The sequence below is a fragment of the Vigna unguiculata genome, chromosome 4 (assembly GCF_037176805.1).
Source record: "Vigna unguiculata cultivar grain cowpea cultivar isolate G323 ecotype 2 chromosome 4, ASM3717680v1, whole genome shotgun sequence".
Classification (NCBI taxonomy): Eukaryota; Viridiplantae; Streptophyta; class Magnoliopsida; order Fabales; family Fabaceae; genus Vigna; species Vigna unguiculata.
Window position 1 is genome coordinate 49,595,390 of NC_140795.1, and position 10,236 is coordinate 49,605,625.

The 10,236-nt window shown below is 32.1% G+C and overlaps 3 non-coding genes across 3 annotated transcripts; 1 reads left to right on the plus strand and 2 right to left on the minus strand.

Moving 5' to 3' along the window:
* Window positions 1–5,770: 5,770 nt before the first annotated feature.
* On the minus strand, window positions 5,771–5,843 carry TRNAF-GAA (transfer RNA phenylalanine (anticodon GAA)). Its single transcript has one exon. It is a non-coding gene; the product is annotated as a tRNA-Phe (tRNA).
* A 1,837-nt stretch (window positions 5,844–7,680) lies between these two features.
* Window positions 7,681–7,753, plus strand: TRNAT-UGU (transfer RNA threonine (anticodon UGU)). The gene has a single exon. It is a non-coding gene; the product is annotated as a tRNA-Thr (tRNA).
* Window positions 7,754–8,861: 1,108 nt separating this feature from the next.
* TRNAS-GGA (transfer RNA serine (anticodon GGA)) lies at window positions 8,862–8,949 on the minus strand. Its single transcript has one exon. It is a non-coding gene; the product is annotated as a tRNA-Ser (tRNA).
* Window positions 8,950–10,236: the final 1,287 nt, after the last annotated feature.

The window sequence follows — 10,236 nt, forward strand, 5'->3', positions numbered from 1 at the left end:
AAGTAAACAGTTAAAGAGGATTGATGGAATAGTACCAAAAAAATGGAGTACTAACTCCCATTTCTTATTTCTTTTTGAATTAACCGATCAACTTGCTTTCTTATCGAACATTTCTTTTTGATTTAAAAACTTTTTCGGAAAAAAAAATTGGCTTTTGATATGCGAATAAATCCTCCTACTTCCGGTCCTGAAGTTTCTTCGATTGAAAAAAAAAATCTGGGACATATTGACCAAATAATTGGTCCGGTACTAGATGTAGCCTTTCCCCCGGGGAAGATGCCTAATATTTACAATGCTCTGGTAGTTAAGGGTCGAGATACTGTTGGTCAACAAATTAATGTGACTTGTGAAGTACAACAATTATTAGGAAATAATCGAGTTAGGGTTGTAGCTATGAGTGCTACAGATGGTCTAATGAGAGGAATGCAAGTTATTGACACAGGAACTCCCCTAAGTGTTCCAGTAGGCGGAGCAACTCTAGGACGAATTTTCAACGTGCTTGGAGAGCCGATTGATAATTTAGGTCCTGTAGATACTCGTACAACATCTCCCATTCATAGATCTGCGCCTACCTTTATACAATTAGATACAAAATTATCTATTTTTGAAACAGGAATAAAAGTAGTAGATCTTTTAGCTCCTTATCGTCGTGGAGGAAAAATAGGACTTTTCGGTGGAGCTGGAGTGGGTAAAACAGTACTTATTATGGAATTGATCAATAACATTGCCAAAGCTCATGGAGGTGTATCTGTATTTGGCGGAGTAGGTGAGCGTACTCGCGAGGGAAATGATCTTTATATGGAAATGAAAGAATCTGGAGTAATTAATGAACAAAATATTGCAGAATCCAAAGTAGCTTTAGTATATGGTCAAATGAATGAACCACCCGGAGCTCGTATGAGAGTTGGTTTAACTGCCCTAACTATGGCGGAATATTTTCGAGATGTCAATGAGCAAGATGTACTTCTATTTATCGACAATATCTTCCGCTTCGTTCAAGCAGGATCTGAAGTATCTGCCTTATTGGGTCGAATGCCCTCTGCTGTGGGTTATCAACCCACTCTTAGTACTGAAATGGGTTCTTTACAAGAAAGAATCACTTCTACCAAAGAAGGGTCCATAACTTCTATTCAAGCAGTTTATGTACCTGCCGACGATTTAACTGACCCTGCTCCTGCTACGACATTTGCACATTTAGATGCTACTACTGTACTATCAAGAGGATTAGCCGCCAAAGGTATCTATCCAGCAGTAGATCCTTTAGATTCAACCTCAACTATGCTCCAACCTCGAATCGTTGGTGAAGAACATTATGAGACTGCGCAACGAGTTAAACAAACTTTACAACGTTACAAAGAACTTCAAGACATTATAGCTATCCTTGGCTTGGACGAATTATCCGAAGAAGATCGCTTAACCGTAGCAAGAGCACGAAAAATTGAGCGTTTCTTATCACAACCTTTTTTCGTAGCAGAAGTTTTTACCGGTTCGGCTGGAAAATATGTTGGTCTAGTAGAAACAATTAGAGGGTTTAATTTGATTCTTTCTGGAGAATTAGACGGTCTTCCTGAACAAGCCTTTTATTTGGTAGGTAATATCGATGAAGCTACTGCGAAGGCTACGAACTTAGAAACGGAGAGCAATTTGAAGAAATGACTTTAAATCTTTGTGTATTGACCCCCAATCGAATTGTTTGGGATTCAGAAGTGAAGGAAATCATTTTACCTACTAATAGCGGACAAATTGGAGTATTACCTAATCATGCGCCTATTGCCTCAGCTGTCGATATAGGTATTTTGAGAATACGTCTTAAAGACCAATGGTTAACAATGGCTCTGATGGGGGGGTTTGCTAGAATAAATAATAATGAGATAACTGTTTTAGTAAATGATGCGGAAAAGGGTAGTGACATTGATCCACAAGAAGCACAGCAAACTCTTGAAATAGCAGAAACTAATTTGAATAAGGCTGAAGGCAAGAGACAAACAATTGAGGCAAATCTAGCTCTTAGACGAGCTAGAACACGAGTAGAGGCTATCAATGTTATTTCATAACAAGTTGAAATTGATGCGTCCCAATATCCGAAAACAATAAAAAGAAAAAAGAAACAGTCAGAAGAAAAAAGTAAGTAGAAAAGCTTATTAGATACCACAGTCAAAGGTATCTAATAAGTTATAACTATACCTTACCTACTATTGGATTTGAACCAATGACTCCCGCCGTATGAAAGCAATACTCTAACCACTGAGTTAAGTAGGTAATTTAGGACTCCTCCTCAAAAAAAAAAAAAAGAAGAGTACCCATCTATCAGATTAATTGATTATAAATGTAAAATTACTGATAAGCAATACCAACCCCCGTTCAAGGGATTCGATCATGTAATATTCATCTTGACAAGCAATTATCTTCATACTATGATAAAATATGTATCAAAAACACAAGGGCTGTAGCTCAGTTAGGTAGAGCACCTCGTTTACACGAGCGCCAATGCTTTTTTTCAGAGGAGTTCATCTTGTAATTAAAAAAGTTTATCTTATAGTAAGAAATCGGTGTCTTACTCCATTTTAAGGAACAAAACAAGAGAACACTAGCCTGACAAAGGGTTTAGCCATAAAATCGAATCCATAATTGATTTGAGATATTGATAAGGTGAATACCCATTTCTCGTCAATGCTAAACATAAAGGGTATAGGGACCTAAAAAAGATTATCTTTTCTTCCTATTTTATGAACTTTAAGGTGTATGAAGTGTCATTTCTTATCTTCTATTTTAATTTTAGTAGGTGGATAAAGAGTCCATTTAACTTAAGTTGATCTAGGCCAGAAGCAGACCTACGTCAAGATAATCCTTCTTTGAAACACTTTGGTAGTGCTCTTTGATTGTTATACAAATAAAAAAGAAGAGCATAGGGAATCATCTCTTTATTCTTTACTGTAAAAAAAAAAAAAGATGGTGGACTAACTAATATTTTTATCAGTTAATGAAAAAGCTCAATGCAAAAAAAAAATGCATGTTGGGTTTTGAAAACAATTTAAATCATTTAGATAATAATTAGTTTGATCTGTTTTACCGAGAAGGTCTACGGTTCGAGTCCGTATAGCCCTAATATTCCTACAGATACTAATAATATTAATACTATTTTGGATCGAATAGATCTCATTACTAAGACTATTACTAAAAAAAAAACAATTTGTAACTTTCTATTCGAACATATTCATATTCGATAGAATAATATTAATATTAGTATATTCAGCTAGTCTAAAAAAATGGAGACTTTAGACTAAAAATGAAAATGAATTTGGTATATTTTCTACATTCAGAGGAGTACTTTTATGTTTCTTCTTTACGAATATGATATTTTTTGGGCATTTCTAATAATATCAAGTTTGATTCCTATTTTGGCATTTCTAATTTCTGGAATTTTAGCCCCCATTAGCAAGGGACCGGAAAAACTTTCTAGTTATGAATCCGGAATAGAACCAATAGGCGATGCTTGGTTACAATTTCGAATCCGTTATTATATGTTTGCTCTCATTTTTGTTGTTTTTGATGTTGAAACGGTTTTTCTTTATCCATGGGCAATGAGTTTCGATGTATTAGGGGTATCCGTATTTTTAGAAGCTTTCTTATTCGTGCTTATCCTAATTGTTGGTTCAGTTTATGCATGGCGAAAGGGGGCATTAGAATGGTCTTAATTCTTGACTATTTAGACAATTAGAAAAAAAAATATTGAGACAATTATGAATTCCATTGAGTTTCCCTTACTTGATCAAACAACCCAAAATTCAGTTATTTCAACGACATTAAATGATTTTTCAAATTGGTCAAGATTATCCAGTTTATGGCCGCTTCTTTATGGTACGAGTTGTTGCTTCATTGAATTTGCTTCATTAATAGGATCACGATTCGATTTTGATCGTTATGGACTAGTACCACGATCGAGTCCTAGGCAGGCGGACCTAATTTTAACAGCGGGCACTGTAACTATGAAAATGGCCCCTTCTTTAGTTCGATTATATGAACAAATGCCCGAACCTAAATATGTTATTGCTATGGGAGCCTGTACAATTACGGGGGGGATGTTTAGTACCGATTCTTATAGTACTGTTCGAGGCGTAGATAAGCTAATTCCTGTAGATGTATATTTGCCGGGCTGTCCACCTAAACCGGAGGCCATTATAGATGCTATAACAAAACTTCGTAAGAAAATATCTCGAGAAATATATGAAGATCCAATGAGTTTTCAACGAGAGAATAGATGTTTTACTACCAACCATAAGTTTCATGTTGGATACAGTACTTATACTGACAATTATGGTCAAGAATTTTTCTATCAACCGCCATCTACTTCAGAGATATCGTCTGACACATTTTTTTAAAGTACAATAATAAAAAGCAATTCCTTTTTTAAAAATTTCATCGTATTTTAAAAATTTCATCGTAATAGAAAATACTAATACCAAACTCATAAAAAAAATTTAGGAGAAGCAAAAAATGCAAGGTCGTTTGTCTTCTTGGCTAGTCAAACATGGACTAATTCATAGATCCTTGGGTTTCGATTACCTAGGAATAGAGACTTTACAAATAAAGCCCGAGGATTGGCATTCCATTGCTGTCATTTTATATGTATATGGTTACAATTATCTACGTTCTCAATGTGCCTATGATGTAGCACCCGGAGGACTCTTAGCTAGTGTATATCATTTTACAAGAATAGAGTATGGTATAAATCAACCCGAAGAGGTATGCATAAAAATATTTGTATCAAGAAAAAATCCCAGAATTCCTTCGATTTTTTGGGTTTGGAAAAGTGCGGATTTTCAAGAAAAGGAATCTTATGATATGTTGGGAATCTCTTATGATAGTCATCCGCGTCTAAGACGTATTTTAATGCCCGAAAATTGGATAGGATGGCCTTTGCGTAAAGATTATATTGCTCCAAATTTTTATGAAATACAAGATGCTCACTAAATGATAAAAATAATAAACTAATCCAAACTTCTGCAACCCCAGTCAAAGAATATAAGTACATTCTGTTATAGATCAGACAAAATAATTGATTGACATTAAATCAGGCAGAGTAATGGAAGTTGCATTCAGATATTATTATGTGAGAAATCACAAAATTCAGAAATAATAGAATGAATAATTATAGGGTTTAAAATAGGATAGGAGTTTCTTAAGATTCTAAAACAAAAACAATACTGAGTTCTTATCAGCCAAGCCAATAAAAGAAATAGGATGAACTGCAAAAATTCTTTATCTTTATAATCAACTAATTCTTTATCTTTATAATAAACTATATAACGTGCACATCACCATCAATTATACGGCCACGAAAAAAAAACACAAAGAAAAGGGCTCGATTCTATTTTGGTAATCCTTCTCAGATGAATTCTTAATATTCTCACTCCACCCCAGAACTTCGACTTTTAGGTCTTTTAACCAACTAATTAAACCACTCGAATATTATGGAAATAGAAACCTTTTTTTGTATCGCAGAAAAAAAAGGAAAAAAATAGATAAAGAATTCATTATCTATATATCTATATCTATATATATATAGATACTATAGATAAGCGAATATACCTAATAAAAAATTGCATCTATTCTTTAATCATCTAGGAAAAGTATATCTACAGATACCTAAATAGATCAAAGAAATATGTTATGTATCAGAATCTAGAAGAACACAAATTTGTATGAGTATCTATCCCCCATATTCATTTTAATGAATATGGGGGATAGATACTCATACAAATGAATCTTGTGTCAGGAACCAGATTTGAACTGGTGACACGAGGATTTTCAGTCCTCTGCTCTACCAACTGAGCTATCCCGACCATTCTTGAAGCTTAATACTTTGATTTTAAAAGATTTTTAAAATCTATGTTAATGAATCTATATCAACTAAGTAAAAAAAAAGTTTGTAAGTGAGTTTCCGCAGTAATAATTATTTTTTATTGTTAATCGTTAATTACGCATATGAAAATTCCTTGCTAAAAAATAAGATATTAATTTATACATTTCTGATTAAAAAAAATTCTATGTGTTTCACATATATATTTATATCTATTCCAAAACTCGTCCCTTGTCATTATGATAGATAAGAAAATTATGATAGATAGGAAATTGATGAAAATAAAAATTCCAATTTCGTTGGGAAATAATAAATCGAATAAAACACATAAATAAGGACTTCAAGATAGAGAGGATATAGGAAAAAAATTAGAAAATGAAAAAGTATTTTTGGGGATAGAGGGACTTGAACCCTCATGATTTCTTAAGTCGACGGATTTTCCTCTTACTTTCAATTTCATTGTTGTCGGTATTGACATGTAGAATAGGACTCTATCTTTATTCTCATCTGATTTATCAGTTCTTCAAGGGTTTTAGCCGATTATGATGAAGTGAATAATTTCATCAATAAATATTCCATCTTTTCTTCAACTTCGAATTGATTTGATTCACATTTTTCATTTGTGAATATTTTTATCACAAATAGATCTTCAATAATAAAATAAAAAGTAACAAATTGAAAGAGTATTTCAGTATATATATATGTTTCTAAATGTTTATCTTTGATCCATTCCTGTAATTTTGGTGAAAGGATTCTTTTACTAATGCAATAAAAAAAGTCGTCAATTTCGTTTGTTAGAACAGCTTCCATAGAGTCTCTGCACCTATCCCTTTTTTATTATCACTTTCTGAATTTTTATTTGTTTTCAGAAAACAGGATTTGGCTCAGGATTGCCCATTGTGAATTCCAGGGTTTCTCTGAATTTGAAAATTATTACTTGGTAAGTTTCCATACCAAAACTCAATCCAATTAAGTCCGTAGCGTCTACCAATTTCGCCATATCCCCATCTTTTTTTTTATTTGAATCTGATTATAATAGAATGCTTTTTTTTTTCATTTCTATTATGAGAATTATGCGGGAACTTTTGAATTCATTAAATACATATTATTTTATTAAATATTAAAAACCCCTTTCTCCAATTTTATAGATTTTATTTCATCTATATTGGATACCTTTATTTGTTTGAATCAGAACTAATTCTAATATCTATATATTAACAATTCAATATACACAGATATAGACCACATATCTACTTATCTTCTATGTACCTACTTATCTTCTTTTTTCATACAATTTAGAATACTCGAATGGTCGATTCTTTTTTTTTTTTTGTTTTTGCTTAAAAAAAAAAAGAAAATAAACAATCCATTTATTCATATACAATTTATATAACTAAAACGAATCTAGTGGCTAAAAAAAACCATTCTTTTAATTGAATATAATATAGAATTAGACATTTACTTAGAAATATGGAATTCCTTAATAAATATTTACTAAAATTTATATTTATTCAAATTTACTTTAAGTACTAATAAATAATCTTTTTGAAAGAAATCAATTTAATAATATATATCTAGAATAGTAGATCGAAATAAATTATATTAAATAAATTATATTAATATAATATTAATTATTATCTTGCACTTTATGTTATCAGATAAAATAAATAATAGAAATAATAAAAATTGGGTTTGATTTTCTATATTTTCTTTCTCTATTTTTGATGTTTGTATTAATTTGAATTTTGTTATAAATAACTAAAAATTGATAACTAAGATCCCATTCAATTCTTCTGCATATGTATATTTCGTTTACATTAGCCGGTTTAGCTCAGAGGTTAGAGCATCGCATTTGTAATGCGATGGTCATCGGTTCGAATCCGATAACCGGCTGCTTTTCTCTATTTGTTTTTTACATAATTGATAATATCTTTTTTAGAAATAAAAAATTGGGAGAGTTCGATCTCTGCGGAAGAAATCAAGAAATTAACCTACTTTTTTGTATTCTTTTATATACAATAAATTCGGATATTGATAAAATTCATCTAATTCTTCTTTGTACTATAAAACTTTAGTAGATTTCGCTTCATTTAGAATTCTATAATATTTTTCATTTCGTTTAGTTTTCATTTCGATTTATAAGATTTTTCATTTTAAAAAAGGAGTTTTTATGTCACGTTACAGAGGACCTCGTTTCAAAAAAATACGTCGTCTAGGATATTTACCAGGACTTACTAGTAAAAGGCCAACAGTCAAAAACGAATTTCGAAATCAATTGCGCTTCAGTAAAAAATCTCAATATCGTATTCGTTTAGAAGAAAAACAAAAATTGCGTTTTCATTATGGTCTTACAGAACGACAATTGCTTAAATACGTTCGTATCTCCGGAAAAGCTAAAGGATCAACTGGTCAGGTTTTATTACAACTACTTGAAATGCGCTTGGATAACATACTTTTTCGATTGGGTATGGCTGCGACTATTCCTCAAGCCCGCCAATTTATAAACCATAGACATGTTTTAGTTAATGGTCGTATAGTGGATATACCAAGTTATCGTTGTAAACCTCAAGATATTATTACAGCAAAGGATGAACAAAAATCTAAAACTCTTATTCAAAATTATTTTGATTCAGCCCCCCATGAGAAATTGCCAAATCATTTGACTGTTCACCCTTTCCAATATAAAGGTTTAATTAATCAAATAATAGATAATAAATGGGTTGGTTTGAAAATAAATGAATTACTGGTTGTAGAATATTATTCTCGTCAAACTTAAACTTAACTAAAATAACAAGAGTTTTTTTTACAAGGATTTTCTGCTATTCATATATCATAGACATGGATATGCGAAAATTTTTATTCCTTGCCCACCCGTTATCCACTATTTTTTGTATTACCGAAAAATGAGGAATATAAAGTTGTCCATATCAACAAACAAATTTGAAATATGAAATAATGGTATGCATTGGGATGAGTAATATTGATGAATTTGGTAAAGATTCGGAAAGAGAGGGATTCGAACCCCCGGTAAACAAAAAGCCTACATAGCAGTTCCAATGCTACGCCTTGAACCACTCGGCCATCTCTCCTATATAATGATGCCCAGAAACCGGTTGAATGTTGAATAGTGAATCAATCCTATTTTTCATAAATGCATAAAACCTATTCAAACTATAAAAATACAAAGTAAAATTAAAAAAAAACCTCCTACAAGGTCTTAGGATAAACAAATTTGATTGATGAGTTCATTTTTACGTTATTTCGCACTGTATTATAATTATACAATTCCTTTATTTGTGGGATTGATTTCTCACACCATGATTAATTAAATTATAGAATGGATTTCTACCTATGCCTAGATCTCGGATAAATGAAAATTTTATAGATAAGACCTTTTCAATTGTAGCCAATATCTTATTACGAATAATTCCGACAACTTCAGGAGAAAAAAGGGCATTCACTTATTACAGAGATGGTGTGATTTGATTCCATTTTTTTTGACCGATTTCGGTCAAAAAAAAATGGAATGGAAAAACCCCACGCGTGTTGAAGGTGAAATTTGTAAATAAAAGGATTAATTCCTTCTGTCGTGTATCCTCGATTAATGAAGCCTTATATGCTTGAATTTTAGGTTTCTAGTATTAAGCGAAAGGTTATACCTATACTTATGGGGTTAGGTCAACCCCAAATTACTAGTACTGATAGGCAACATTGGGAAAGAAGCACTACGCTTGGGAATCAAGGACACGAAAACTTTGTATCTATCTATATCCATGGCTTATCGAGATTGGGACTAACAGGAATGGTTGGGACAATAAATATCCATCTCGTTCATATTTTGGATACCCATAGAACCATCGAAGATTATTGAGGTGACTAATTCCAGGAAATTAAGCAGCGTAGAGGACAAAGAAATTGTTGAAGTTCTTATTTTTTTTTATCAAGTACCTACATACTTAATGTTAAGAAATAATTTTTGACAGGAAGGTTGGCTAGAGATTTATTGTAAAAACACTAGCTCTGTTCAGTTGAGAATGAGAATACTGGAATATTTTTTGATTTGATGGATTTTTCTCATTACACACATAAGGGGGGAGCCGTATGAGATGAAAATCTCACGTACAGTTCTGGAGCGGAGATTCTTTGAACCGAATGACGACCGTAACGGATGTCAGCTCAATCTGAAGGAAATTATGCAGAAGCTTTACAGAATTATTATGAGGCTATGCGACTGGAAATTGATCCCTATGATCGAAGTTATATACTTTATAACATAGGCCTTATTCACACAAGTAACGGAGAACATACTAAAGCTTTGGAATATTATTTTCGGGCGCTCGAACGAAACCCATTTTTACCCCAAGCTTTTAATAATA